Source organism: Brachyistius frenatus, unplaced genomic scaffold, assembly GCF_029030835.1.
Source record: "Brachyistius frenatus isolate BFR_SWC_R1_liver_20210118 unplaced genomic scaffold, ASM2903083v1 Contig_92, whole genome shotgun sequence".
Taxonomy (NCBI): Eukaryota; Metazoa; Chordata; class Actinopteri; family Embiotocidae; genus Brachyistius; species Brachyistius frenatus.
In genome coordinates this window covers 832,501-850,000 of record NW_027210691.1, presented here as the reverse complement: position 1 = coordinate 850,000, position 17,500 = coordinate 832,501, and the positions used below count along the sequence as shown (strand labels likewise).

At 43.0% G+C, this 17,500-nt stretch overlaps 1 protein-coding gene across 4 annotated transcripts in view; it reads left to right on the top strand.

The window, feature by feature from the left end:
• LOC138627878 (leucine-rich repeat and fibronectin type III domain-containing protein 1-like protein) overlaps nt 1-17,500 on the top strand; it is a 248,102-nt gene that overhangs the window by 160,558 nt on the left and 70,044 nt on the right. For all 4 annotated transcript variants that reach the window (XM_069710514.1, XM_069710515.1, XM_069710513.1 and 1 more), the window contains one exon: nt 1,061-1,154. The gene's annotated coding sequence lies outside the window, so the exon portion shown is untranslated. The remainder of the gene's footprint in view (nt 1-1,060; nt 1,155-17,500) is intronic.

Below are 17,500 nucleotides of genomic sequence, written 5' to 3'. Positions count from 1 at the left end.
TTTGATGAGTCTGGATTCAGTTTCACACACACACACACACACACACACACACACACACACACACACACACACACACACACACACACACACACACACACACACACACACACACACACACACACACACACACACACACGGGGTTTGTGTTCTGAGTGATTGGAAGATGACCTGTGGTCATGTTAACGCGCTGCAACCTGTGATATGAAACCTACACAGTTCAGTTAAACTGAATATGAACTGTTATTAACTCATCTGCTCTGCAGGTTATTTAAACTCGCTGTGGATCTGTGGAAGATATTCATGTATTGTAGAAATACTCAACAGGTCCTTTAATAGTGTTCAATATCTCAGCGTTTTCAGGTCTGTTGTTCTCTGAAGGATGGAGAGACATCTGCTTGTTATTTTCTGCATGTTAAGAAAATGAAAACTAGTAAATCCTGGTAGGGGATTAAAAGATGCATATGGGCTTTAGTTTCTTTATTTACCTTCCTGAGGAAATATTCCATATTAAAGAGGAGCTGCTCTGTGAGGCTGTAGGAGGCGGGTGAAGTGCTAATGAGCCTCAAAGTCCACATAGGGAGGAGGTCGGGGTCGACGAAACATTTGACATGTTTGTTTCCTGCTTCAAACCGATCGTGTTTCTTTTAATCTGTGAACCTTCGATCGCTTCAACCACATGAGGCACGACTATTTTAACCAAACCACGATTGTCCTTTTACATAACCGGTTTGTTTTTGAGCCTAATTTCTGGCTGCTAGTAAGGACGTTAATTCAGAAATGGGGCAAGCTGCCTTTATTCACACGACTGCTGGGTGCTGCAGACGAGCACCGATGTCTGATTCAGATGTCAGACAATGAGACGCAGTGAAGAGGATCTCATGGTTCCACAGATCTCCATCTTTTCATGGACATTTAGATCTTCTTCTATCTTTCTAATCCAATCCCATGTTGTGTTCACTGTACTGTATTATAATCGTGCACATTCAGACTGTTGCACTGAAGATGTTTCATAAGAACTTGTATTGTTCACGTACCAACAAATGCTCTCGTGTCTTTTCAGGCTGCTGCAGATCGTATTCAGTCACCACGTCGCAGCGGGACTTCGTCCTGATTGGCTCCCGTCGATAAAGACAAACTGAAATCCTCTGAACCAGGTAGGTTTACTTTACAGTTCTCTAAAGGGGTTTTAGTATTATTTTATTATTATTATTATTAATGCAGGACTTGATTTGATTTGGTGAAAAAAAATTCAAATCTGTCTCTACATCGTCGGTGGTAATTTCAGATTCAGCCGTCCGACACCTGCGTCTCTATTTGATAAATATTGAAGCTTCCAGAATTGAAATGGATCTTTGACAAAGCCAACACACACACACACACACACACACACACACACACACACACACACACACACACACACACACACACACACACACACACACACACACACACACACACACACACACACACACCACACACACACAACACACCACACACATAATATCTCTTACCACAGGCTGGTGCCTCGGTGCTGGACTTTGTTGTGTGTCTGCTGGTTGTGTTGCTGTCTGACGTACACACACAAACAAACAGAAAGACAGCTGTGTGTGTACAGTCATACTGACAGAATACACAAAGGTGTCAGAGGCATGTTGATCTTATGGAAAACCTGCGCGCGGGTGTGTGTGTGTGTGTGTGTGTGTGTGTGTGTGTGTGTGTGTGTGTGTGTGTGTGTGTGTGTGTGTGTGTGTGTGTGTGTGTGTGTGTGTTTTTCTCTGAGAATATAAAGTAACACACAGGATCCTCCGAGTTGTTTCGAAATAAGTCTTCAACCATCGACAGCAGCGTCAGAAATAGTTTGTTGGTTAATCTAGTGTTTTTTTTAGTCATTATAAATGAGTTTTCCTGCTGTTCTACAAACACATTACTTGTTTCTCTTTCCTACAAATCAAATATAAGAATGAAAAATCCTCATCGTCGAGTAAAAAAGGCCTCGATCCATGAAAAGAGCCGTCGTCAGCGTCGATGAGATCTGTGCTTGAAATGCAGCCCGAGTAGATTTCACAGGTTCTGAATGTGGATGATGTTCTGGACCGCTGCAGTCCAACTGTGAGAATAACACGCATATATATTCAGGAAAGAGGTATTGAGCCGTGCGGGAGGACGAGGTTCGAATCCAGGAGGTGTCAAAGTGATTTCTCGTTTATTTTGGTTTTGTCTTGTTGTTCCTAACCGTAACCACGTGGGTTTGCACATGGTTTTATTTTACCATAAAGTTCTGTGTGTAATAGAAACGCACCTTCACAGAAGATAAAAGTGCGGTAGCTACGCTTGGCATAAATAACACGTTTTTGCTTCAGTTGAACGAGGCGTGTCTATTTCACGCTTTGCCGTGAAACCGGGATGGATTTCCCACACGATAGTAAAAGTGAAGAAAACTTTTTCAATTTTTAAGCAATAGTCTGGTAAAACCTGGCGAGGCTGTTGGGTGGCTTTTGTGTTTCCCAGATGCACATTTACCGCGTCAATATACGGCATCGGTCTGGCCACGTCCCCTTTGGCGATCGTTCCCGGTCGTCGCAGCGTAATGGGCTTAAACCTCGGGTTTAATTTTGAAGCTATAAACCCTTTGTGAGGTTGTGTGATCCTGTCCTGTGTGTGTGTGTTTGCCTTTGTTGTGTGTCTGTGTACTGGTACCTTCATTGTGTTCCCGGTGAGCAAAGGACACATCTGTTTGCCAGCAGAAGACGAGCGAACCAAGGACACTTGTGCCGCCTCTTAAAAGTGGGCGATGAGGACGCTGCAAATATCTGCAGCAGCAGCAGCAGCTGTTATTGCGGAGCAACTCCTCCGCTCAGCCGCTCGGCAATAACAGCGCTTTATAGGCAATAAAAACTAACAGATAGCTGCTGATAGCGTTTAGGTGGTTCCATCACAGACTAATAGCGGTTATGGGATTTTTGGATGTGAGCAGCGATGTGAGTGTGAAGACGTCTCACCTCATTCCTTGTTGCTGCTTTGTTTCTTTTAAAAAAGACCCCGTGTGAACTTTTACAGACTTTAAGACTGCTTCGTCTGTGCCGTTTGTTCCCGACCGATCCAAAACTTATCAGCATCTCAGCAGAATTTCATTGCGCCGTCTCGTCATATATAATGTATCACAGGATTCATTTTTTTAATGATGTGATTGCTGTTCGGTTGGTAAACAATTTGGATGCGGAAGGACCGAGTCGGCTCCCCAGAGACGAGCGGCGCATTCAGTCAATACCGCACAAACAGCTATTTGACTGGCAATTGCTCATTTCAAAGAACAAAAATCAGCCTCCTCGTCGCTGACTGAATGGCTTTTCAGCTGCGGTGAAGATGCAGCTCCCCCTTTTGTGAGCAAGATTTTTCACAACAGCTCCGGCATTGTTGAGATTTCCTCCCAAATTAAAAGAGCCCTTTCCTGCCGTTGCTGCGGCTGTCGTGTTACACTCGACGCTCAATGTAGAGAAGCAAAACATGTTTTAAATGCCGAACACTGTCCAAAAGAAATCACATCCTAGTTTCTCTCTGCGTTAGTTTTCAGCTTGTGCTGCAGAGACCGACTGCGTCAGGCTAACGTCAGCGTTGCAGAGAGGAATTTCTAAAATATTCATATGATTAATAACACCTTCATACGTCAGTTTTAATGAGATGTTTAAATGTAATAACTGTTGCCTGTATTAAAAAGAGAATTCTTTTGGACTGCAGCTCTCTTATGTACCACCAGGTGGTAGCATACCGCGTGTCAGAGTTCGGATACCGATGCTAACAGTAAAGACTTCGACACCCTGAAAATACCAAAATAGATTATTTGAAATCTTTGTGCACATTTGCAAAAGTTGAGAAGACCTTTTTTCTTCTCTTTTAAAACACTTTAATTAGTGACAATTTGCACGTTCTTTTATTTTATATATCACGCGTATTTTTTCTCAGAAGGTGGTGGAGACCAAGCCGGAGCTAAAAGGAGGGAGAATATTCGACCTGCATGATAACATAGTTGCTCTGGAAGCAGCTGCAGACACGCTGGTTGTAACACCGCCATCGAGTCGATCTGACTCTTGGAGGACTTGAATCAGCTTGAATCATATTTTTGTTCTCATGTATTGATCTGAAGGGAGTTACCACTTCAAAAAAAAACGAAATATATCCGCAGCTTCCGTATGCAGCTATAAGAAACTTTGAATTAATTTGATTAGTTGCTGTAATATTCAAAACCCATCTGAGTGTCTCAGTTGTTAATGGGAGGATTAATATAAGAGTTGTATTACTGCAAATTTTAAAAACAAGCTTTAATTAAATATGATCTAAAAATATTGTGCTGGTTTTGTTAGAATCCTTCAAGACGTGCAACTAAAGAGACCGAGAAAACCGACTTGTGACTTCTGGGATTTTCGGATCTTTCTTTCATACAGCAGTCATGTAATCCAGAGCTTTCTAAACATGTCAGATGATGAACCGAACCAGATTTCACAAGTATCCAGTCCCACTGCGTCAAGCTAACGTTAGTCAGACGTGAAATCACTCGATGGGTTTAAACACAGATAGACTTTATTTCTGAAACATTCAAATGAATAACAACACATTTTTACATCAGTTTTAATGAGATGTTAAAATGTAATATTTGTTGTATTTAATAAAAAAAAATTAGACCGCAGTTGTTAGAATCAGAATGTTGAAATCACTGATGTTAACAGCAAAGACTTCAAGACCCTGAAATACCGAAATAGAGTTTTGAAAATCTTTGTGCACGCTTATAAAAGTTGTACAAGTTGAAGAGACTTCTTTCTTCTCTTTTTTTTTTAAACATGTTAATCAATGGCAATTTTCAGATTTTGTCATTTCATGCAGAACAACAGCTCTGCTGCAGGAATAACTTGTGTGATGTGTGTATTTGGTATTCAGACTCTCATCAGTTTGAATCTATTCATATCTATTCTCTCCCGGTTTTATGTCGCCACATTAAAGTAGACTCCATTTTCTTTTCTTTTTTTTTTTTTGCTGCGAGGGTTTTGGTTGCAGAGTCCCGGCGTTGAACAAAAAGTCTCTCGGTCTCTGACAGCTTTTAGCTCGCTGCTAATGGGAACCAAGAAAAACCATCTTCTCCGCTCGCTTCAGAACAGAAACCTCAGGGGATGAATAAATAAAGGAACAGAGGGGAGGAGAGGCGGGAAAAGAAAAGAGGATTTAATAAACGCAGTAGAGACAATACGTTCGTGAAGACTGTTCTCCCGACGTGTCGCCGCCCCGTCTGTTCAGAAACATCCACACAGATGTAAATGAAGATACGAAGCAACAGGTATTATTTCAGCACTTTCTTCTTCCCCCGCTGTCGGGCAGATCTTGGGCGGAGCTGACAGGTGTGCGTGCTGAGATGTGATTGGCTACTGGAGTCAAAGTCCCAGAAAAAAATAAACTCAGGAAGTTAAATCATGAAACAAAAGTCTTGGAGATAATTCGCTCAACGGATTAAAAAAGCTGTTTTTACAGACGAGTCATCATGTTCAGGCTAGAAATGATGTTTTTATACCAACTTTGTTTTCCACTTGTTATGTTCTTGTTCGGAGGAATCATGATGTTGTTTGGAAAATTTCCGAAATAAAATGGCCCCGTATTCCAAAAAATGACTGAAACTGTTTATATGGACAGTTAGTTCTCCTGTTTTCACCTGAGGTGTTCATACATGTGGCCTTTTTATGCAGAAAGGAGCCAATTCATTCATTAAACCGGTTTAAATTTATGATAAAAAGTTCTCTCAACTCTAAGGTTTCATTTTAGTTCTTGTGATTTTTGTTTTTGAGAGCGTTGCCCGGTTTTTATTCTTCCTCTGATCCTATATGACCTCCTGGAGAGGAATTGATGTTATCTTTTTTTCCCTCGCCACAGCCCGGTCAGAGTTAAGCTGCTGAGCAGATCTGCAGGGATTCAGCCACAAATTCAGTGAAGGTGTGCGAAGGGACGAGCGCTCGCTACGAGCCCAGATGAACAAATTGGACGGCTGTGCTCTGGAATAACTGCAGCGCAGTGGGAGCAGACGACAGTTTAAACAATATCAACCGTACAAGTGTGTACGACCTGTTCGTTTTACACTGGAGTGGAATAAAAGTAGAAACGTGTTGAACGCATTTGTTAAATATTGATTGAATTTGATCAATTCTTCTTCATTCTTGAAGCCTCCAGTTCAGATAACTGATGGACACATTTTATTCACTTTGGATTTGATGAGAGAAGTTGAATGGGAGTCTATGGAGCCGGAGGCTTTTTGGAGCCGACCTCTAGTGGCACTCGCTGGTATTGCAGCTGAAGACACTTCTGGATCAGAACCATTTTTACGTCCACTTTTACACACAGTCCGTGGTTTCTTATTAATAAGCCCGTTAGTCCGACTGAAGTCCGACTGAAGTCCGACTGCACCTTCAGCAGCTGCCTGAGTTCTCCTCCGTGTCTTGCTGAAGGGTACTTCAGCAGAGCAGCTGTTTTCTGTCGTTGAGACATCTGGCTGAGTGACACTCAGCCCAAAGCACCACAACAGAACAACAACCCTTCTTCACACAGAAAGAACCCAGTTTCCTCTAAAATTGTTGTTGTCTCTTCATGTCGACACAAGTCCCGTCCATTTTGTGTTTATGTGTTTTTCTTTTTCCTGCTGATTCACTTCCTGCCAGCCTTTTCGGACTTTACGTAAGCGAGCTGCGACAGAATCGGGTCTTTCTGGAGACGAGCGTCCGTCTGAGCTTCGGGTTCGGTGACACACTTCGGTTCTGCGTGTCTTTTGTGAACGGACAGCTCCGCCTCTCAACGAGTCTCCGTGGCGGCTGACAAAACGAGCGCTTCCCGGTTTCTGCTTCACTTCCTGTTGAGGACGTCGTGAGAGTCAAAGTTCCCGCCCACGCAGATATGAACAAGTCAGACAACCTTCAGGTGTGTTGTTCTCCACGACAGATGCTTTCCCAGTGGGAACACCAACACAGAATTAAGCAGTATGAATACATGATGAGTGCAATGTGTCTGGTCCCACAATGCATTGCATGAAAGAAACAGAGGAGCAACTCGGAGCTGCAAAATATTAAATCACAGCTGTTGGTGAGACATCTGTAAGAATCTCAGATAAGAATAAAACACAGATTGAAAAAGCACAACGCTGCTGAGAACGGAGGAAACAATCCATCTCACGAGCAATTTTTGTTTTTAAACTTGAGCTCCTGCTACATTTTTCTTCCACCTTCTCTTCCCTGTGGCTGTGTAAGGTTGAAATATAACAAAAGGGAACATTGCAGTGATCCAGATGTTCAGTTTACTGCTTCTGACAGGTGTGTGTTTCCAGAGACTGTTTCCATTTCGTTTTGCAGGATCCTGACTGTCTCAGCTCCATACTGCCCCCTTCAGGTCGTCTGTATATTTGCATCTTGCGTACACGTCGGGTTTAATTTCTGAGGATGACCGACGCTGCCAGCAGACGCAGCTGTCAAGTGCACGTGTGAATACTTTGTTTACAGCGAGTGTATCTCCGGCCAAAGTAGAGTCGACCAATCACGTTTGAGCAAACTTTTGTTGCATGCAGATAAACTGTGTGTGTGTGTGTGTGTGTGTGTGTGTGTGTGTGTGTGTGTGTGTGTGTGTGTGTGTGTGTGTGTGTTAATCCATCAGTAGAAGATCAGCCCCTCTGGGTTTTTTTCCTCATTGTTGTTCAACAGAGAACTTTTCCTCCCAGTCAGCATAAACACAAAGAGAGGTGCATGCTGGGAGCTCGAGGCTACGACCAGCACCTGGTCTGATGCATCCAGCTGAATTCACTGCGCTTCCATCGCTGACAGCTCACTGCACACATCCTCTATTTTTATCTCCTCCTCCTCTTCCTCTCTTCTTGTTTGTCCTGTTCTTCCTCCTCCCCTCCATCCCGCCGTCGTTCTTTTTGCTCTCGGCTGTTCATTTTTATAATGATCTTTCTTTCTTTCTTTCTTTCTTTCTTTCTTTCTTTCTTTCTTTCTTTCTTTCTTTTCACGTTCAGTACATGTATACGCTTCGCACGCTTCTTCTTCTTCACATTTTTCTTTTTCTTCCTGTTTTTTGTTTTTTTCTTAAGTTACACCTTTATAAAGAATCTCTGTCTTGGTTTCCGTCTCTCTGCTCATTATTTGCCCCCCATGCAGCTCGCTGACATCTTATCTCCTGTGTCTTAGCTCACAGTTGCGTAATACCTGTGAGGAGCCACAGTCTTCTTTAAAATCTCCTCCCGTTGGGCGGTTCAGGAATGTTTGACATGCGAGCGTGTTGGTATTAAATCAGAACGTGTGTTTTACTGACGGCATGTACAGAGTCACTGTCTTATACACTGGATTTACAGAATAGCCCTTTAATCACAGACCGGACCCTGTGTTCATTCAGCCTGCGTAAATATCATCGTTCAAGTTGCTAATTATTTTCATACTGCACAGATTCCTGAAGACCTTCTCCCCTTTCAAGGACACTCATTAATCACACGTGCACATTCGGGTCATACGTGGCGACACCAGGGAGGAAATAACACCAGTACATATAGAATATGACTAACTCACACACTGTCCTGCAGTACACACGGTACACACAGTACACATGGTACACACGGTATACACTGTCCTGCAGTACACACGGTACACACGGTCCTGCAGTGTATACAGTAAACGCAGTACACACAGCCGCAGGGAAGTGAATGAAGGTCAGTTTGTTTTGTGTCACTGCAGCTCAGGCACTAAAAACCTGCAACACACCTGTAACACACTTGTAGTACACCTGTAACACACCTATAACACACCTGTAACACACCTGTAACACCTGTAACACACCTATAACACACCTGTAACACACCTGTCACACACCTGTAGTACACCTGTAACACACCTGTAGTACACCTGTAACACACCTATAACACACCTGTAACACACCTGTAGTACACCTGTAACACACCTATAACACACCTGTCACACACCTGTAGTACACCTGTAACACACCTGTAGTACACCTGTAACACACCTATAACACACCTGTAACACACCTGTAACACACCTGTAGTACACCTGTAACACACCTATAACACACCTGTCACACACCTGTAGTACACCTGTAACACACCTATAACACACCTGTCACACACCTGTAGTACACCTGTAACACACCTGTAGTACACCTGTAACACACCTATAACACACCTGTCACACACCTGTAGTACACCTGTAACACACCTGTAGTACACCTGTAACACACCTATAACACACCTGTAACACACCTGTAGTACACCTGTAACACACCTATAACACACCTGTAACACACCTGTAACACAACTGTAGTACACCTGTAACACACCTGTAACACACCTGTAACACACCTGTAGTACACCTGTAACACACCTATAACACACCTGTCACACACCTGTAGTACACCTGTAACACACCTATAACACACCTGTAACACACTTGTAGTACACCTGTCACACACTTGTAACACACCTGTAGTACACCTGTAGTACACCTGTCACACCTGTCACACACACGTATTTACCTTTTGCACCTGCTGAGGTTATCGGCCGTAAACAGGAAGTGGCGAAGAATCGTGGACCTGCTCTCAAGTCTCTGATTTCTAACGACGGCTGCGTATCGGCTGCAGCGTCAGGAAACACGGTGTGAACGAAGCGCGGTTGTGTTTGGATGTTACGGATGCCGTCGGTGTCGGACTAATTGATGGAAGTCGGAGATGTTTGAAGTACTTTTGAAGAGCAGAAAAAAAAAGGACTTCTCAGATGTTTTGACGTTAAGAGCTTCTGACAACGTGCTAAAGTTTGGCGCTTAAAAGTAATTTCTTTGGAATATTTGTCGTGTTTTGACACTGAGGGTGTTTATGTATTTCACGTAATGCTAGAAATAATCCAGACTTGTTTATATTTAGGTATCAGGGTCTTTAAACGTTAATTCTTCCTGCTCTGACAGACAGTTTTGAAGTTCTTTCATTTTACTGCAACATGAAAGATAAAAAAAATAAAAAAATAAAGGCTGACAATTAACTGGTTTTAATTGGATAGCTATTTGGAAAACACACCACACACACACACACACACACACACACACACACACACACACACACACACACACACACACACACACACACCAGCAGACAAACACACCTGAACATAAATGTGTGTATTTGCGTGAGGTGCTTCGGTTCAAGTTGACAAAGGGGGCGAACAACAACAAGGTGTGTCACCTGGTGCTGCGTGACACCTGTCGGCCGCCGTCCGCCGTCCAACCGCACAGCCGGACTGACCTTCCCACAACAACCGTGTGTGTGTGTGTGTGTGTGTGTGTGTGTGTGTGTGTGTGTGTGTGTGTGTGTGTGTGTGTGTGTGTGTGTGTGTGTGTGTGTGTGTGCGTGCGTTCGTGTGTGATCTCATCCTGCTGCGAGGAAAGTGTGTGTGTTTGTGTGTTTTCTGTTCCCCGAGCGTATGTTCAGCGCCACACACACACACACACACACACACACACACACACACACACACACACACACACACACACACACACACACACACACACACACACACACACACACACACACACACAGGTGGGCAGATGGACGGGCAGGTGAGCAGATAATGGGAAATTTCCATGACAGATAGACACAGTTTGGATTGTTGACGATCTGATGACCTCGTACAAAAAACGGCGTGTCCCTTCGAGCAAAACAACAAACAGCCGAAACAATTATATAATAACGTTAACAATTTAATTGATTTTAATACATTTGTTCTTTTTCTTTTGGTGGCTGTTGGGTTGTTTCTCTCTTTTCCCGTCCCAACGCAGCTCTCCTCGTTCACTGCTGCTGACCCACCAAAACATGGAATCTCAGGCATCCCAGCGTGAAATAGACACGCTCGTCCACGACAGCAAAATGTGAAATAGGCACGCTTTGACTACATGTAGGTGTGACAGTTACGTGTTTTTCCTACAGCGGAGGGAAATGAAACCTGCCGTGTGCTTTCAGCCGTGTGATTTAGGAGAAAACTAAACTATTAGCAAAAATTACCTGGTTGGGAGTTTAAAGAACAAAAAACAACTCAAGGACAACGTTGTCACTTCCGGGATTCAAACCTCGTTTGCCACCTCCGTTTCCGTCGCAGTATGTCGGTCACATGATCCTTTGTCACGTGACATTTACGTGCTTGTGAGTTTCACGCTTACAAAACGTTTAACTTTCCCGCCTACACAGCCCGAAGCGTGGCTCTCTCACGTTTTGCTGTAGTGGATGGGCGTGTCTATTTCACGCTTTGCCGTGATAACGGGGTGATTTTTTTTTAACCAACTCATTATCGTTCATCACAGCTGCACAACTGCTTCTTTTTAGAAAAACTCAGGGACAAAATCAGCTCCCGTATCCCTCATAGTCCTTTTAGGATTATGTATTAAACATGAGGTTATGCACCGCTGCCTGGTGTTTAATGGCTCTTCAGCACATAAAGTACATAGTGTGTATGCATATCAATCAAATAGTCCATTGATCCATACAGAGCAGGCTCAATAAATCACTTCATATCTCCCATCTTTTTTTTATTTTTTTTTTTATTTGCAGGTCATATAAAAAAAAAAATCTACGATGATATTTTCCACCAGATGAAACAAACACACACAAACATCTACTTACATGAGTCTGAATGCAAACAGGGACACAAACACACACTTGAAATAAAATCAAAGAGCATTCTTAATGCCTTGCTTCAACCTATTTAATTTGTTTCAGTGCCTCTAAATTTTATTTCCCACTCTTTATTGCATCTCCTTCTGCCCCCAGTGAGTGAATAGATTTGATTTGGACACAATGGATTTGATTACAAAGTCATAAAACATGAAGGTGGGCCACTTAAGCGCTTAACAGCCCCAGAAAAAAAAAAGTATTAAAGTGGCACAAACAGACGCTCGAGACTTTATGTATAAAAACGAGTGTTTGCAAAGGACAAATATATTCAGAATTAACGTACGTGTGCTGAGTCAGTGATGAACAGTTTGACTGAAGCAGGAGGTCACATGGGATCAGCAGGCATGTATTGCATGTAATGTACGCAAAATCTTTTTTATTGTTTATAACATGGACTATAAATAGGAGCCTTTAATCTCCAGCGTGATAATGTCTCACATGAACAAAATGTGATTCATTTAAATTGACCAGTGGACACTGGACTCATTTACTTTGAGGTGAAATGTCAGGAAATGCTTTATGTTATACCCACAGACTGGATATAAAAGTGTTCTTAGCTGTCTTAACCTGCAATACCAGCGAGTGCCACTAGAGGTCGGCTCTAAAAAGCCTCCGACTCCGTAGACTCCCATTCAACTTCTCTCATCAAATATGGGACGTGTCTGTTTGATTGACAGGCCTGTGGTGCAGTCAGGTTACAGCTATCGGTGGGCAGGACGTAGTATCGTCGGGTTTCCAATCAGATCGGTCAGATCCACCGCTGGCTCCTCCCCCAGCTCGTCCAAATATGGTCACTTCCTGCTCCAAACCGCTCCGAATTAGCAAAGATGGTGACGGACAGAATCTGAACTGGAGGATTCATAACGTTCACAAACCAACGATGACATCACTGCTGATTTTAGGCGGGTCATAATCTTTCCATTACCTTCTTTTGTTCCCTTTTTGCTGACTTTGTGCTGTGAAACTGTGGAAGCACGACGACGTTGGAAATCATTTGGGTTTGCTAAAAAACAGTGGAGGTGTGTGATCTTTTGTGTCGGTGTGATTGCGGCATTGATTGTGTGCGTGACCTTTAGTATCTCATTCAGCGCCACAGAGCCGACAAAGAGCCTGTAGTGTGTCTGTGTTTACATTGCAGCAGGCATCAGCACCTTTTTAATAACAAGACCCAGTGAGCCCATCGCTGTGATGAATAGCCTCATCCATACCTTTATTAAAAGCCCCGGTGTGTGCCCGTGTCTGATTAACAGCCTCATATTTGTACATCTGTGTTGGTTAAAGGGCCCAGTGTGTCCATATCTTTTAGATAATTGTCCATCGTATGTCTTCTCCTTCGTCAGATGATCTACTGTTTGTGCTGTCTCGGGTTTGCGGGGTTGTTAAATCTGTCTCCATACTTCAGTGAGACGTTCCACTGTGTGCCGATTCTCTTTGATTACTGTGTCAAGTCTTATCTCTAAAGGGAATTTTCTACCTTGTTCAGTTGTGACAGCAAAGTATCCCAGCAAAATGTGTATTACACCTGCCCGTCCACTACGAGGAAACGTCTCTGACGTGCCTCACATTGTTTACACCACTTACTGGATATAAAAGTGGATGTAGCTTCCGAGTCTGAAAAGTGAGGCCGATGCAGAAGTATCTTCAGCTGCAATACCAGCGAGTGCCACTAGAGGTCGGCTCCAAAAAGCCTCCGGCTCCATAGACTCCCATTCAACTTCTCTCATCAAATCCAAAGTGAATAAAATGTGTCCATCAGTTATCTCGGTGTTGTTAGCTAAAGTCACTCCTTCTTATTAGTTGGTTGGAGATTTGGTGCGACCAAAAGAGGTCAAACTGTGTGAATCAAACTGAACCGCGGTTCGTTTGGAAAAACATATGTTGGACAATTTCGGACTAATTACAGGAAGCTGATGCAGCGTATCGTTACTCATTAAACAGTAGAAGAAGAAAAATGAGCCGGGGCAACACACGACATGAGAAGAAGATGAAGGGTTGAATTTCAATTTGGACCAACGAGGAAAATAAAAATAAGGGAAATAATAAGGATAACAAAGCAGAAACTAGAATCCATTCAAACAGAAAAGACTCCCGTAGAAATTGACAATTTCAGAAGTAACAACATGAACCTGGATTCAGGCTTTCAGGTGTTGATTTAAACATATTTTCAGCCTTTCCTGTATATTTTTTTCTCCACTATGCACTTGTCACATGTTTTACTGTGTTTAAGCACCTCAGTACAAACCCAAAGTTTTCGTGGGGGACAACGAGGACGCCGCCGTCCTGTGCCGGCCCCTCGTTCACCCGCCTGGCTCAGCGGCCCACTTCACATTACTAAAGCCTCCGTTCTAATTAGACTCACAGAAGAACAATAGTTTTGAAACAAAGCTAACAGCAATATGAAAAGGCCTTCTGTGTGTGTGTGTGTGTGTGTGTGTGTGTGTGTGTGTGTGTGTGTGTGTGTGTGTGTGTGTGTGTGTGTGTGTGTACAAGCATATCAAAGCTCTGGATAATCACTGCAGTGCATTTACACACACACACACACACACACACATATCTGCATTAAACGGGACTTTTGTTGCTCTTTATTAATGTTTTTGTTGTGCAGTTTTTGCTGTTTCATCCAACGCATCAGTCCACTTGTTCACTTCATCTGAATCGTGGTTTTTGTGTGAACTCCAAGCGAGTCCACCACACAGTTCGGAAGCAGAAAGGAATCCAATAAAGAACAATAATAAGGAGTTCGTGCAATAATCACATTGTGAAAATATTATGAGCATTATTACAGTCTTTTATGGTCTTTTGTAGGAACTATTAGTGTTCGTAACACTGCAGTGAATGAGACTGTATCAGAGAAGTATAAAATCTAATTAAAATCCAATAATCTGTCCTGTAAAGGGATTGATCTGGGCATGTTATTGTTTCATGGACCCACTCCTCTACTGTGTTTAATATAGTTGTGCAGCGGTGGCTGCTGGACCGCTGCAGACGTTAAGAACCGGCCCAGATGACCCCACTTTAGGACTGATGGTGCACTTAAATGCAGAAGTTCATTCTCATAATCTCTGCCTCATGTTAAAGCTGAGCGTCCCACCATACTTGTCAGCATGCAGCGAAGACTTTATTATCCTTCCTGACCACACATCTTCTCCACATGACACGAGATGGAAAAGTAGTGCAGAGAAAATCTTCCTTCCACAGCGATTCTATTTTTCTCTTCTTTTATCGTCTAAACTTCTGTGTAAATGTTTTAAATGTTCTCATCCGTGTGAGACATCTCAGCATCATGGATTCAGTCTGGGTTTACGAGACTGAATCCACAGACGGACGTTGGCTTGTTGTGCAAAGCTCCTTTTCCAACAGAGGGAAGGAAAAAGTCCCCTTTAACAGGAAGAAAGGCTCAGAGGTGGGCGGCCAGAGCCTTGACCAGTGAGGGGAAAGCAGAGAGAGAAAAGAACAGCATAGCGATGTAATCACAGACCAGAGACATTCATGTCCGGGAGTGTTTGCAAAAGAAAGCACAGAAACTTTGTGAGCGAGGGGAACTGCAGAGAGACAACAAGCAATGAAGTTAAACTGACTTCACACTGGCAGACACACAGACTGACCTACTGAGACATTATTAAAAACCCATTCTCCTCATGGATATGTAAAAATAAAATTTGAAGTGGATGATGCAAACGCTTGGCGAGGGGCCGCTCCCGCGGGCGGACATTGAATGCATCACCGCTTCAGTGTTTCAGCCGCAGTGTTGGGCGCACGCTCATCATTAAGACCAACCCCCCCAACTGCACACAGCAATTACACGGCCCTGCACCGAACACAATGAGTCGGGATGTCGGTGAATGGACAATCATGGAGTTCTTAGGATGTACGTGTGTGTGTGTGTGTGTGTGTGTGTGTGTGTGTGTGTGTGTGTGTGTGTGTGTGTGTGTGTGTGTGTGTGTGTGTGTGTGAAAGCATTGCGTTTGTTCCAGGTGTTCTTTGATTCGAGCCCCGGCGGTATATGATTACGTGTCTTTGTAGAACTCAATCAGACCTTTATGATGGCGGTAAAAACAACACATCTGACAAAAAAGCCGGGCGTCGTGAGGCCTTGCCTCACTCGGGGTTTAATGAGTCATTCAGTCGGCTGTAATCAACGCAGTCACGAGGGACTTCGACGCTACTATAGACAAAAGTAGGGATTTTTCTCCTCTCCTGTTGCCACCCTCGTTCGTCCCTCTGCTTCGGGTTGTTTTTTTGCTGCTCAGGTTTGAAGGACGGAAAACGTCCCTTTTTACTTCGTCAAAATACTAAAAATGCAGCCTTGAATCGCAATTCATAAAACTCGTAGTTATTTTGTACTTTTTTTTTCGCCATGGAGGAAAGGATGCTGAAAAATGAAGGCTGTGTCACATTTAGAAAACTGTAATAATTACAGTTTGATTGACAGGCGGTCTAAGTTCACTCGTATGGAGGAGATGATTATTCTAATAAACTCGTAGATTGTCGAGAAGGTGAATTCAACTCTGGGTGAGTCTTCTAATGAAGGTTTGGAAAAACATGAATATATTTTTAACAAAGTGACGGACAAAAGCAGCGCAGTCGAGGCATTAACTCGTTAGCAGTAACGTCTGCATGTTGCATCTGTGGTTTATACAGTAAGAGGAAAACATAATGTCATAATTTTGCATAATATAGTAACAGGGAGCATTTAAATGGAGCATTAACTAATTTAATACGTCTGCATTTGTTATGCACTTGTAAATATAATTTCTCATAATGTACTAAATGAGAACAGCTGAAGTAATTCAGAGAAACAGACCTGGAAAAGTGCAAAACATTTAAATAAGACAGGTTTTTTTTGTCTCTTTTTTTGTCCTGACCTTCACTCACTATTGAACATTTCCAATAAATTGTTGTTTGTTTTCAATTTGAATGCATCTCTGCTACTCGTTAAATATTAAAAAATAATAATAATCAGAGTTCAATTCAGCTTTAAATAATTTAACTTCCTGAGAAGTCAAATTGAAAACTAATGTAAACAAAAAGAGTTTAAATCTGGCCCTAAACATGAGTTTCAGCCTCAGACTAATCCTCACCCGTTTAAACGAAGTCCCAAATAATGTTGTTGTCTTGTATTGTGTGTTTAAAGTACTCCCCTTCCTGGCTGCCGTGACCTCTGACCTCACGTGTCTCCGCGTCACGACAGACTTCAGATGAATCCTCCTTCCTTCAGCGGACCTCCACGAATCGAATTTTTACTTTTTTGAGTTAACTCTGAGAGGTCGGCGAGGTCAGGGCAAGGTCACGGCGAGGTCACGGCGGCCTCGTTAGGGATAACAGCGCAGAGTCTGAACGAACTGACGAGTGACGGCTCATTTTGAAGTAATAGAGGTGACCTGGGTTTAAAAGGGCTTTAAAATGGAAGGATGGTAATCAGGGGTGTGTGTGTGTGTGTGTGTGTGTGTGTGTGTGTGTGTGTGTGTGTGTGTGTGTGTGTGTGTGTGTGTGTGTGTGTGTGTGTGTGTTTGTTTGTTTGTGTTTGAAGTCTTTTTAACAGTATGTATTAGAGAGTGTCTGAGTTTATGGGCATCATTCCATAGGTTTGAGTTGATGAGCTTCTCAGTGTGTGTGTGTGTGTGTGTGTGTGTGTGTGTGTGTGTGTGTGTGTGTGTGTGTGTGTGTGTGTGTGTGTGTGTGTGTGTGTGTGTGTGTGTGTGTGTGTGTGTGTGTGTGTGCATACATTTGTGCAACCTCCAGCTGTGTGTCCTCCAGTTCA